This window comes from Cricetulus griseus, chromosome 5 (genome assembly GCF_003668045.3).
Source record: "Cricetulus griseus strain 17A/GY chromosome 5, alternate assembly CriGri-PICRH-1.0, whole genome shotgun sequence".
Classification (NCBI taxonomy): domain Eukaryota; kingdom Metazoa; phylum Chordata; class Mammalia; order Rodentia; family Cricetidae; genus Cricetulus; species Cricetulus griseus.
Genome location: NC_048598.1, coordinates 69,388,982 through 69,402,521, shown reverse-complemented (window position 1 = coordinate 69,402,521; position 13,540 = coordinate 69,388,982). Strand labels below are relative to the sequence as shown.

At 47.2% G+C, this 13,540-nt stretch overlaps 1 long non-coding RNA gene across 2 annotated transcripts in view; it reads right to left on the bottom strand.

Annotated features, from left to right (window-relative positions):
* Nucleotides 1–325: 325 nt before the first annotated feature.
* LOC103159983 overlaps nt 326–13,540 on the bottom strand; it is a 29,647-nt gene continuing 16,432 nt past the window's right edge. For both annotated transcript variants that reach the window (XR_004770027.1, XR_004770028.1), the window contains exons 3-5: nt 13,218–13,455; nt 9,591–11,256; nt 326–2,687 (exon numbers count right to left, since the gene is read on the bottom strand). This is a non-coding gene — a long non-coding RNA (uncharacterized LOC103159983). The remainder of the gene's footprint in view (nt 2,688–9,590; nt 11,257–13,217; nt 13,456–13,540) is intronic.

Genomic DNA, 13,540 nt, shown 5'->3' with positions numbered 1-13,540 from the left:
ATGTGGATATGTATGGATTTGTGTACATGCATGCCATAGTGTGTGTATGATGGCCCAAGGACAACTCGTGGCAGTAGGTCTTGCAGGAAATCACCTTTACCTGCTGAGCCCAATATCTAATTATCAGTCTTTAATGACACACTTATCATTACACAAGCTTGACCCCATTGGCTCCAATTAGTGACTCTCAGACAAGGTGGGTAAGTTGTACTGTTTGGTCAACGTTCCTCAGAGATGATGTTCAGCTGAAGTTAAGACAGGGTTGGGCCCCTCTGAGGTCAGGACTGGCTCTTCCAGACCTGAAGTGTGGAAACAGAGGGAGGAAGTTTCTTGACCCACCGCAAAAAAATCTCTCTATGTCTTGGGTCCCATAGCCCTGTGGCGGCTCTATTTCCCCATCTGGAAAGTGAGAGTGGGGCAATGCCAGTTTTATGTGCTCCCTCTGAGGGTCAGACCTCTCTGTCTGTGTCCCCTGTGGGGACAGACTTGGGACAGGGTAAGGCTCTGCTCCACCCCCTTCCCCCCACAGACCGCAGAGGGAAGGCCTGATGCTGCCAAGGACTCACTGTGATCTGTTCCTTCTCACACCTTTCCTTGGGCCCAGCCTCCAACCTGGAGACCAACCAAAAGCACCAACTAGGAGGCAGAGAGGCAACCAGCCTGCCACTTGACTCATGACTAACCCTGTTCTTCTTGGGCCTCCTTACTAGTTTCCTGTTTCTGTCACAGCAAAGTATTCCTGACTCATGTGGGCAGGCGTTCTCATGGGAAAAATATGGGGATCTTTTTGTTTTTTTGTTGCTAGCTCAGGCTAGCCTCCAACTCTCTGCATAGCTGAGGATGATTTTGAACTTCTGATCTTCCAAACTCTGCCTCCCAAGTGCTGAGATTACAGATATGACATCACATCTAGTTTATGCAGCATTGGGGGTGGAACCTAAGACCTCATGCGTGTTAGGCAAGCACTCTACCAGCAAAGATACAGCTCCAGCCCTGCTGTGGGCTCTGCTGACTCGGAAGCTACAATCCTCACTTCTAATCCTATATATGCCAACTTTCTAACAAGAGCAATGACCCCAGCTCTTCAGATAGGGACATGTCTGACTCTTCCTTGCAGGTGATGACTGTGCTGGATGCTGTGTTTGGTCAACAGAGTGGTTGTGTCATTGGGAAATGTAATTGTTTGAATGCTATGCTCAGTCATTTTTCCTTTGATGGGAAGTGGTTGATGTTAGGAGATTTGGGGGAAGGGAGCAGGCAAAAGCACCTTGCCCTAGGTACTGCCATTTTGAATTCAGACTCCATTTTACCCAGGTTCACAGGCCTAGGGGAGCTGGGAACCTTCCATAGCTGACCCACCTCCTCCTTAAACATAGACACTGTCTTTTATGCCCCTTAGTTCTCAAAAGCATCATGGCTGTTCCTAACAACAGAAAGAACAAATGAATCTCATTGGTTGGACTGAAAAACCTTACATTTTTTGTCAGTTAACAATGATGGAACACATAGGGAAAGTCCCTAAATCCCTAAACCGTGATTGGTGAAAATTGTAACTGTAACTTGGCAACAAATGTTTGTGGGTTTTGTGTTTATAGAGCCCGCTGCTGCTTGGGGCTGTCAGGAGAAACAAGGCTCCTGAGTCCTTGTCCTGTGGCCCTGCTCCATCATGAAACCCTGTCTCAAAAAACCAAACCAAACAAACAAACAGCCACTTATTTACTTATTTAGTTAGTTTTTTTTGAGACAGGGTTACTCTGTGTAGCTTTGGAGTCTGTCCTGGAACTCTGTAGACCAGGCTGGCCTCAAACTCAGAGATCCGCCTGCCTCTGCCTTCTGAGTGCTGGGATTAAAGGTGTGCACCACCACCACCTTCTGGCTACGGTGACTTATTTACCTTTGGAATCCATAAGTGTTGTCTCTCTCCTTCTTCATGGCGCACCATTGACTGCGTATAGTAGTCACTGTGGGAAGATGCTGAAACATACCACAGTGGCTGAGTAGAGTTTGTGTCCATCTTGCTGAAGCCTTGACCTTCAGGCAGAGACCATATTTGTTCTCAGTCCTCACCTGGGATGGAGTAGACTGAAATTGTTCTCCAGTGTCCTCTGCTCTCAAGGATGCAAGCATGGTCTCCAGAGTCCCTGTGCCAGCAAGAGGAGCACTGGACAGCTGCTCTCTATCTGTGACCTCCCATGGAAGAGATGACTAATGAAGCCAATGGCTCGTGCAGCCTCGGTGGAAAAAGGCGCCCATCATCTTAATGGTACCTTGGAGCCCTTGGGCTGACCGCGTGGCCATTTCCTGATGCTCACCCCGCCCACGATCCCTCCATGGGAGCTATTCCTGGCGTGTCCTGTGGTACAAAAGTGCAGTTCATCTTTTCAAGGAGACACAGGGAGGTTGAAAGTCAAAGCCATCGGAACAAACCTTGGCTTTGGAGAGGAGTCAAGTGCTTGTTATGCAAGTATTTGCTGTCTCCCTCAGAAGAGGCTGTGCTGAGTCCAAGCGGAGTTGGGGGATTTGCAGATAAGAACAAGAAGGGATTGAGCTTCATGAAGTACACACTGTCTCTGGGGAGAACTATGGCTCTCAGGTCATCCTTGTGCCTGGGGCAGCTCTGTCTCCAGCCTTACCTAGGATAGCCCAGGTGTCAGAGGACAGCTTTGTATCACACAGTTCTGTGAAGACTGGGGAAGGGGCAGGCAAAGATGGCTTAGTCAGTAGAGTGCTTGCCATACAAGCATGAGGACGTGAGTGTTATTTGCGGAACCCATGTAAAAAGGCTGGGTATGGTGGCATGTATTCTTGTAATCTCAGCACTGGTGAGGTTATATAGGTGGGGCTCACTGGCCAGCTAGCCTAGCTGAATCAGCAATTCCCACACAGAAGCAGAGGGCCCTTGTCAGTAAATAAGCAAGGTTAAGAGATGGCAAGACAGCTCAGTGGGTAAAGACACATGCAAGTACAAGCATGATGACCTGAGTTTGACCCACAGAACCCAAGTTAAGTGTCAGATCAGTGTCACACATCTGTAGTCTCAACACTCCCAAGGGGAGAAGGGAGAGAGAGAGGCAGAGGCAGGAGAATCAGCCTGAAGATCTTGGATGAGCTAGTTTGGAGTACACAGCATGGCGGGAACAACTAGAAAGACCCTGCCTCAAGGTGGAATGAGAGACCTGATTCCCAAAGTTGTCCCCTGACATGTGCTTTGATATACATATACTCTCACACAAAAATAATAAAAAACTTAAAAAAACAACAAAGTGTAGAGTGACTAAGAGAGACACATGAGGTTGAACCTTGGCCTCTAAACACGTATTTACCTGCTTGTACACACAGAAGCACACACACACACACACTCACACACACACACACACACACAGAAGCACGCTCACACAGGGAGGGAGGAGTAGAGAAAGTCAGGAAGAGCTGAGGTTTAGTGTGGCTTGGCCCTGGAAGTAGCAGGCATACCCTCTCCTCAGGCCTGTGGCCTGAGGTTATATAGGTGGCCACCTATATAACTTCCTGTGGCCACCACCTCCATCTACACTTAGAGGATGCCACTGAAAGACAGGGTTAGCCAAGACCCTCTGAATTGGCTGAGAGCTGAGCCTCTCCATGCCTTAGGGCTTCATCAAGACAGTAGGGCCTCAAGAAGCTTGCTTCCTTTAGCTGTGCTGGGCAGCAAGCAGAATCAGCAGCTGTTATTCTTGAGATTGATGACACCCTGAAGAAAAGATGTTGGATTCTCTCAAAATAGCTCTCTGGCCTGGCACTCTCATTGTCCTCTAGTGAATGAAGGATGTGGAATATTGGTGTCCCCAGGACCAGTTCCACACACTGAAAAAAAGGGGTCTATGGAGTGTCCAAACTTCAAGTTGCTGTGGGCATACTTGGGGCCAGGAGAATTTTAATGAAGTATGTTTGGTCTGTAGTCATGGGAGGTTGGAAGTTGGGAGCCTCATTCCCTAGGGACAAATTGGAAGGGTCTGCAGATATGGCTAAGTGGGTAGATTACTTGCCCTGCATACAAGAAGCTCACCATGTTTATGTCACCATGACATAAACAGAGACAGTGGCTGACCCTGTCATTCAAGAGCTAGGGTAAGAGCTCAAGATCTTCTTGGTTGTATTTCCCAAGGTCAGCTGCGGGAGCCTGTGGCAGAAGGAAATCTGGATGGGCCTCCAACCTTCTCAAAAAGTAGCTACTGAGTTTTGGCTCCTGTTCCATAGCTGAGTTCCAAGGATGGCCAAGGGGACAGAAGACCTTATCTGAGGTTAAAAACCACCACTCAGAGAACACAGCAGTTTACACCAAGACTTCCAACTGGCCAAAGTAAGGAGAACGGGTTATCTGTGGGGTGCTCAGCCATAAGTAGAACAGTTATGCCACACACATCCCACCCATGCCAAGGCTCAGGGACCATTGTGGAAGAGTGGACAGAAAGACTGGAAGAGCCAGAGGTCACCAGGGAGGACTGGGGCAAAACAACCTCTCTAGACACGGCAGGATAGCTGTACTCATGAGCTCACAGAGCTGTGGTTGCTACACAGGAACAAACCAGTCAGCATTCCTGTTGGCACAGATGAGGCATGCGCATACCAGTGTCCTCACTCCTAGCTGAAGAGCTATGGACAGTTAATGGCTGCTGGGGTAGGAAGAGTCAGCTTTCTTTTAGGGTAAGCTACCCCTGCTCCAGTGGATGCCCCACCCCACACCCCTGCACACATAGGTAGCACTAATTGGACTCAGTAAGCTATCATTTTTTAAAGGACATGAAGTTAGGAAGGGAATGTGTGTGTGTGTGTGTGTGTGTGTGTGTGTGTGTGTGTGTGTGTGTGTGTAGGGGGAATCCACGAGGAGTCAGAGGGGGAAGAAGAGGTGAATATGATTAAAATATACTGTATGCATGCATGAAATCCTCAAAGATAAATAAAAAATATTTTTCCCAAACACTGATCAAGACTGTAGGCCATTGGCACTGAAATTGGCAGACCTCTTGCAAATCCAGGGGCTTACAATAGCTTTTCAATATTGTCCTTTTGTGCACCATCTTAGGTTTCTGTTGCTATGACAAAACAGGACCAAAAGCAGCTTGAGGAGAAAACGGTCTGTTTCAGTTTACACTTCCATATCACAGCCATCAGCACAGGAAGTCAAGGCAGGACATCAAAGCAGGAACCAGGAGGCAGGAGCTGATGTGGAGGCTGAGGAGAAGTGCTGCTTACTGCCTTGCTCAGTCTGCTTTCTTACACAAGCTGTGGTTGGTGGTGGTGGGGTCATGGCATCATCCACATCCATATCAATAATTAATCAAGAAAACATTGTTTAGACTTGCCCACAGGCCAATCTTTTAGAGACATTTTCTCAATGGACAGTCTCTCTTCCCAAATGACTCCAGCTTGTACTAAGTTGACAAAATGCTAGCCAGCACATCGGTTGACTAGGCTCAGTTGGATATTTTTCTCCATGGGGTTGTGATCGGTTGGCACTAGAGTTCGAAAGCTTGGCTACCTGATTCCTCCATGTAAGTCCCTTGTGCCTCTGATTGAGTAGCTGAGAGGCTTAGAGACCAGGGGAGTAGCTCTTTCTCCGTGTTACCTTGTATGGACTTCTTCCATCCACACTGGAATGTTGACTGTCTTAATTTTATGCAGGTCTTGTGCAGGCATCATGGTAGGCTTAGGGCTAGGCAAGTAGACTTCTCAACTTGGGGCCCAACTTCCTCCAGAGTCTGTGATCCAAAATAGTTTTCTGTGACTTAGCTTTGGAAGTCCAAAGTATCTAGTTTCCAGAATCAAGTTGCTAGTGGGTAAAGGGAAGCTTGCCTGAAGACTTTGTTTTGCTTTGTTTGAGACAGGGTCTCACTGTGTAACCCAGGCTGGCCTCAAACTTCCAATCCTATTACCTCAGATTTCAAGTGCAGGAAATCTGCGCAATACAGATTTACACACAAGCGTATGTGTGTGTCACCATACCGGGTGTAAAGATCTTTCTATGAAAAGCTGGGCATGGTAGCACATGCTTGTAACCCCTGTGCTGGAGAGGCAGGGCAGGCTTTTCTAGCTAGTATAGGAGCTTAAGATCAGAGAGCAACCCAGCCTCCAAAAAGAAAGGTGAATGGCTCCTGAGGAAAACACCAAAGGTCACTTCTGGCCTTCATCTGTATTCTGCAGTCCCACATACATACACTCCCCCAGGTATATATACATGCTCCAGTAGTTTTAATTGTCAACCTGAACCAATCTAGAATGCCCGGGAAGTCACAATGAGGGGCTGTCTAGATCAGGCTGGCCTGTGGATGTGTCTGTGAAAGATTGTCTTGATTACACTAATTGAGGTGGGAAGACCCAGCCACTGTGGGTGTCGCCATTCCCCAGGCAAGATATCGTTAACTATTTAAGAGTGAAAAAAGTGAGCTGAGTGCATGTATGTTTTCATTTCTCTCTGCTTTTGTCTGTATGTAATATGACTAGCTGCTTCAAATACTTGTTCCTTGATGGCCCCACAATTATGGATTATAACCTGGAATTATAAGCCAAATAAACATGTGTCCCCTCTATGTTGCTTTTGTCAGGGTATTTATCATAGCAACAGGAAGCAAAACTCTCTCTCTCTTTCTTCCTCTGACACACACACACACACACACACACACACACACACACACACACACACACACACAATATTTCTTTTATGGAGTATACAAGACAGGGGTTAGGACGCACTACCCTCCCAGGACAGCAGACACAAATCCCTCTGCCTTGAGCCATGCTTCCTAACACATCTACCGAGGTTCCCATACAAGCCCGCTTTCCTGTCCCAGCTGAGATAATCACAGCTGGCTTCCCATTTCCAACAACTGCACCATAGGCAAGCCCCAAAGTCAGACCACAGGCGAGCAGGGCTTGGTCTGATCTTCCATGCAGGACCTGTGCCTGGAGACTTCTGGCTTCCTGAAATTGTCCACACTCAGACTCTCAATGGTATGCTTCAGACATGGTTCTCTTTTCCTCCTCCTCCTTCTGTGTGGGTGCACATGTATGTGTCCATACATGTAGGACCTAGAGGCAATCTTAGGCGCCTCAGAGTCATCTCTCACTAAACCTGTAGCTCACTGACTAGTCTAGGCTATTTGACCACAAGGGCTCAGGGTTAGCCCTAATTCGGCCTTCTCAGTTCTGGGATTACAATCATGTATCACTGTGTTCTGTGTGTGTGTGTGTGTGTGTGTGTGTGTGTGTGTGTGTGTGTGTGTGTGTGTGTGTGATAGACACATGAGGACAAATGTATACCACACCATGTGCTGGTGTATACATGTGTGGCAGCTATAAGTTGACATTGGAAGTCCTTCTCCATTGCTCTCCACTGTGTGTGTGTGTGTGTGTGTGTGTGTGTATTTGTGCAGTGGGATAGGAAACATGCCACTGCTCATGTGTGAAGGTCAGAGGACATCTTGTTGGATTCAGTTCTTTTCTTCTACCATGTTGGGTCCTGTGGATCAAACTCAGGTTGTCAGGCTTGGTGGCAAGCACCTTTACCTACTGAGCCATCTTACCAGCCTCCACCTTACTTTTTGAGCCAGAGTGTCTTACTGACCTGGAGGTCTCTGACTGACTAGACTGTCTGGCCAGAGCACTGGGAGCCGTGCTTAACCTTTTTTTACATTGGTGTTGGGGATGGACTCAGTGCTTGGCAAGCCCTTTACTAACTGAGCTATCTCCCCAGACCCAGACACTATGCTTTTTTTTTCTAGTCCTGTGAAGGGCCAGCTGGACCCAAATGGTTTCTTTTGCCCTAGCTGCCCTGCTGTCCCGGGCTTTCAGGGACTCTCCCAGACAGCCAAGCACAGCCATCACTTGGCAAATCAGCTTCCAGGGAATTGTTAGATGCCCCAGAAGCCCCTCTGTGACCATCATCCGGGTGGCCCTCCCTGCTTGTTGAGGCCTGGGACCCCTTTCACCCGGGAGATGGTCTTGCATGGGTGAGAGGCATGGGTGAGCCAAGAACCCCAGAGAGCTGTCCTCTGTGTGAATCTGGCTGCTGGTGCCAGGAAGAGGCTGTGCCCATCTGGTTAACACTAAAGGGAGACCCCAAGTGGGGAACCCTGAGCACAGATGTCCAGTGATCCCCTCCTCTCCCTCCTACTAGCGGAGGGAGAATGTTCTGGAAGGACAACTGAGAGAAGCAAATGAGAGGGTGGGAGTGAGGGAGAGGGTCCCACGGCCCCATGAAAGCCGCTGCCACTTTATCTCAGGAAAGGACTCCAGGGAGTCCTTGAACTCGATGTCATTTTTGTCGTGCACAAGGAGAGGCGCAGGCGAGCGTGTGCGAGGAAAGAGAAATGCCGAAAACACAGTTAGGCTCTGTTAATATTTGATAGGCAGCCAAAGCACTTTTGTTCCCTAGCTCAGCGAGCTACCCATGAAAAAAATAAATTGCTTTTCAAGAACATTCATCACTGTGAGCAGCTCATTTCCTTGTCCTCAGAAAACCCTATTCCTAGGCCCTTCCTCCCATCAAAAACTCCTCAGATGTGGTCAAGTAAAGAAAGCCAGGGAGGGCGGGGTGGGGGGAGTACTTCAGCGAAGGTGGTAGTTGGAGGAGGTGTTAGGCAGAGTGTTCTGGAATGCTCTGGAACACTCTAGAAATTCTCAAACATTCTAGAAGAGTCTTGAACATTCTCCATTCTTCTTGTAATGGGGCCCCGCCTAGATTCTCTCCCCTGAGTGGCAGGTCTTAGGGGTATGATCATTAGTATGATCATGGCACTCACAAGCAGATGCTCTGACTCTCATGAACCTGTTTTTCTAGCATCCCAGTTCACTCTGTTGGAGAGACCACCCTCTGCATGGCATCCTTCTCTGACCTGCTATGCCCTGGCACCCTGCAGGTTTCTCTATGGATTTTCTACGTACTCACTCAAACATGTTACTATACATGCATTTGCTTACGGCCTCCTCTCCAAGTAGAGAACCAGATCCCTTAGCCAGGATAAGGACTTGCTACCCTGTTCACCGGGTTCCTTTAGCTCACAGTAGGTGCGATGGAGGAATAACAAGCCAGTCTCAAATGTGATACTTACAGATTTAGTTGCCACTAAATCTCCAATCCAGGATGCCCTGTTTCTGAAATTCATTCTCTCACTCTCCCCCCACTACCCCTCTCTCTTCAGCATCTAATTCCCTGACTAGTCATCTGGCAGAGGGAACTTTCATATCAACGCCTATTGTGCTATGAGCCCCGTGGGAAGGGGTCAGCCAACAAGTTTGAGGGGTATCTCATTCAGGAGCAGGGCACTGAACTTGGGCTTCACTGTGTAACCTTCAGGAGGCCATGCTACCTCCCTGGCTTCCAAAGTCCTTTAAGACCAGGTCACATCACAGCCCTTCAGTAGAATACAGAAGATGTGGACAACACGCTCACTGGGAAACTAGCAATTCAAGAGGTAGTGACCACTTTTAACTTCATCAATTAGTTAACTGATCGTGTGTGTGTGTGTGTGTGTGTGTGTGTGTGTGTGTGTGTGTGTGTGTGTGTACACATGCGGGTGTAGCTCGGAGGACAACATTTTGGGTAGGGAACTCCTCACCTTCCCCCTCATTCTGGCACTGCACTTCGTGCTCCAGTCTGGCTAGCCTGTTAGCTTCTCACCCGTTCTCTGGTCTCCATCTTCCTTCTTGTCATTGGAGTGCTGAGATTATAGACATGCTCCACTGCTCCCCAACCTGCTGTTTAAACGTGGCTGCTAGGATCAGACTCTGGTTGTCAAGCTTGCACAGCAAAGCTAATGTCCTCCAGTTACAGATAAAGAAGTTATAGGTGAAATCTTAAAGGGCTTGTGGTAGAAGTGGCATGTGAGTCTTTCTTAGCGCTGCGTCACTGGAGCAACAACCTGGGGGTGTGTGGGAAATTCTTAGGGATTAGATGAATGTCAAAAGCCACCCTGTCTTGAGGATCAGCAACTCAGCTAGATCAGGGAGGTGTTCCAGGTGTGATGGCTAATACTGATTGTCAACTCAACAGGATCCAGAATCCCCAGGAAACAGCCTCTGGGCACATCTGTGAGGGAGTGTCTAGACAACTAAGGTGGGAAGTCTCACCCTGAATGTGGGGATGTGAGCAGCACCATCCCATGGGCTGGGTCCTGGACTGAAAGCTGTTGGAGCACCAGGTTCCTGATGGTGGATGCAATGTTCCAGCCGTATCATGCTCCTGCTGCCATGCCTTCCTCATCATGAAGGGCTATGCCCTCAAACTGTGGGCCAAAGTCAACTCTCCTTCAGTTGTCATTTACTAGGCATGCCACCACAGCATGGAGAAAAATAGCTAACACACCATGGCATTCTCCTGCTCTTTAAAGTTGAATGGAACTCTAGAAGGCCATAGGAACAAAGCCTAACCAAGATGGCCTCTAGAATGAGGTCTGTCAGTCACTTTGTGACTCAGTAAGATGGTCACCACTGATATTGGCACTCATATTCTCTCTGCATAGCATTTTTCTTATTTAATTTTTGTTTATAATCATAGACTTAATTCTACAATGCAGCCAGACTTAGAGGAAACAAGGAAAACATGAAATCCCCAAAACTGCAGATTAAAACTTGTGGGATATTAAGAGAGACTAGGCCTCTCCTGAGTACAGAAGCATGGGACTGCTGGTTAGGAAGCACACGTCGATGCGGTCCAATTGTCCATAGTCGGCAGTGGTGATCTTGTGGTCTTGAGGTGCCTGGACCTGAGTGAGGCACTCCATAGGTTCCACAACACCCACTTCATCTTTCATCTTCCAAAAGACTGCATGCTTGTCAGACCACCCAGGCTTGGCAGTGCTGATGAAACAGTGGGAACCATCTGTGCTTGGTCTAGCTTTTTCCATGGACAAGATACCAGGACCTGTATGCTCAGGATGAAGTTCTCGCCCTCAGGTTTCTCCCCAAATATAGACTTGCCACCAGTGTTAATTAAAAATTGTATTATATTTATTTGTTTTGTAGGTGGAAGGGACACATGCCACAGCCCATGCATGCAGGCCAGAGGACAGTTGATTGAAGTTGGTTCTCTCCTTCCACCATGTGGGCCCTGGGGATTAAACTCAGGTCATCAGGCTTGGTGGTACATGACTTTAGCTGCTGGCTTTGAGGCCTGGTTCTTGGACAGTCCTGACTTTCCTCCTTCTCTCCTCAGTGGCTGGGACACCACCATAATTGTTCTGCTGGGTTAACCATTGAACCATGAGAATCTTACAATTCAGAGTCCTGTGAGGGAGAGAGTTAATTCCATAACATGATTAAGAAAGGGCAACTATCTCGAAATTCCTTTAGCATTATTCATGTAGGTTAGCCACCTGCCAAATTGTTCCATTGTCTTGATATAGTCACATCTTTCTTTCCTGTCTCTTGCAAAGGATGCTCTCATGACGGATGGCAATAAGAATGAAGTAGATAAACAGGTTTTGCGTCAGGGTAGAATATAGTCAACTGTGACAACTCTTGTGTCTTGCTCTGTCATGTAGGGGGGAAAACACCTGGACAATCGACTTCAGAGATATTCCAAAGACATATGAGGGGCTAGAAAGAAAGCTCTGTGGAGAAGAGCAAAAGAATCAACCACTGAGGCTGACCCCTAGATCTCAAGTTAAAGCCAGGTGTGTGCTTGTGATCCCAGAAATGAGGAGACAGAGACAGGAGAACTCCTGAAGGTCAAGGGCTAACCAGGCCTAATCATTGAGCTCCCGGTTCAATAAGAGACGTGTTTCAAAGGATTAGAAATAACTGATGAAAGTCAACTTTTAGCTTTCATATGAGAGTGCTCTCTCTCTCTCTCTCTCTCTCTCTCTCTCTCTCTCTTTCTCTTTCTGTCAAAAAATAGCCAGGGTGGCAGTATTCAGAAGGCAGAGGCAGGTGGATTTCTGTGAGTTTGAGACCAGCCTGGTCTACTTAGGGAGTTCCTGGGCAGCCAGGACTACCTAGTGAAATTCTGTCTCAAAAGACAATACAAAATAAAAAACCTCAAGCAAGTATAAACACAGGATGAACACATGGCCATAAATCATTTTAGTTACTGATTAATGAAACCTTCAAAAACTCAATACTAGTTCTCTCAGTAATCCTACTACAGCTAATAGAGTTGTAATTAGAAGTTTAACAAAGAGGTAAGAATGGAGCACACACAGGTCCTCAGGAACAAAGGGCTAAAGAGTGTAAGTGCTAAGAGGCTAGTGACATGGCTTAGTGGGTAAAGTGCCTGCCACAAAAGCATGACGACCTGAGTCTGGAGCCTCGGTACCCATGTAAAAAGCCAGATATGGTGGCATGCATCTGTTATCCCAGCACTGGGGGATGCGCAAAGACAGGAGGATCCCTGGAGCTCACTGACCAGCTGGTCTAGTCAAATTAGTGAGTTCCATCTTCAGGGAGAGACACTGTCTCAAAACATGAGGTGGAGAGCAATTGAGGAAGACATCACCCAGAGCCAATGCATTCACAAATGCATGCATAATATGCATGTGCACATACATATATGATCTTATACCACCCCCCATGCATACATATGAACACACGGAACAAAACAAAATACAACAAAAAAAGAAGCAGGATACTTAAAAAAAAAAAAAGAAAGAAAACAAGATGGAGTATTTACACTCCACTTAACCCTTCTACTAAAAGATAAAGTTTGGCCAGGTGTTGGTGGTGCACACTTTTAATCCCAGCACTCGGGAGGCAGAGGCAGGCAGATCTCTGTGAGTTCGAGGCCAGCCTGGTCTACAGAGCAAGTTCCAGGCCAGGCTCCAAAGTAATACAGAGAAACACTGTCTCAAAAGCAAAAAAAAAAAAAAAGACAACGTTTGAAGGCTGGAGGTATAGACCAGTGATGACATACATAAATAGCTCATGGGAAGCCACAGGTCTAATATCTAGTACAAAAAAAAACACAAAAAAACCCCAAAAAAAAAAAACCCCAGGATATTTCAAGGTTGTACACAAAAGGATAAAAATTTCAAGCAGTTTATGAAACACATGTTTTAAACACGGGATGTAGAAAAGTAGAAAATGGAAAAACAAACAAAAATCCACAAGTTGTACTATGCAAACACTAGCCAGATGAAGGTTTGGCTCTATCCACATCAGAGTAGAGCTCTGAATTAGCCTCTTCTTTGGTGCTATACTAAAACACCTGACAACACCAGATAAGGGGAGGAGAGTTTATTTTGACTTACAGTTCCAGAGGGACAGAGTCCTTCATGGTGGAGAAGACATCTCAACAGGCAGAGAGGGTATGGCAGCAGGAACAGAAAGCTGTTAGTTCACGTTTGTCACACTCAGGAAGGAAGAGGGAACAGGATGTGGAACAAAGCTACAAAGCCTCAAATCCCACTTCCTGTGATGTACTTCCTCCAGCCAGGCTCCGCCTCCTCAGGATTCTTCCCTCTCCCTGACAGCACCACCAGCTGGGGACTAAGTGTTCAAACAAATGAGTCTCTGGAAGAATTTTATATTCAAACCACAGCCAGGGTAATGGAGATAAAGAAGAATGTGTCCT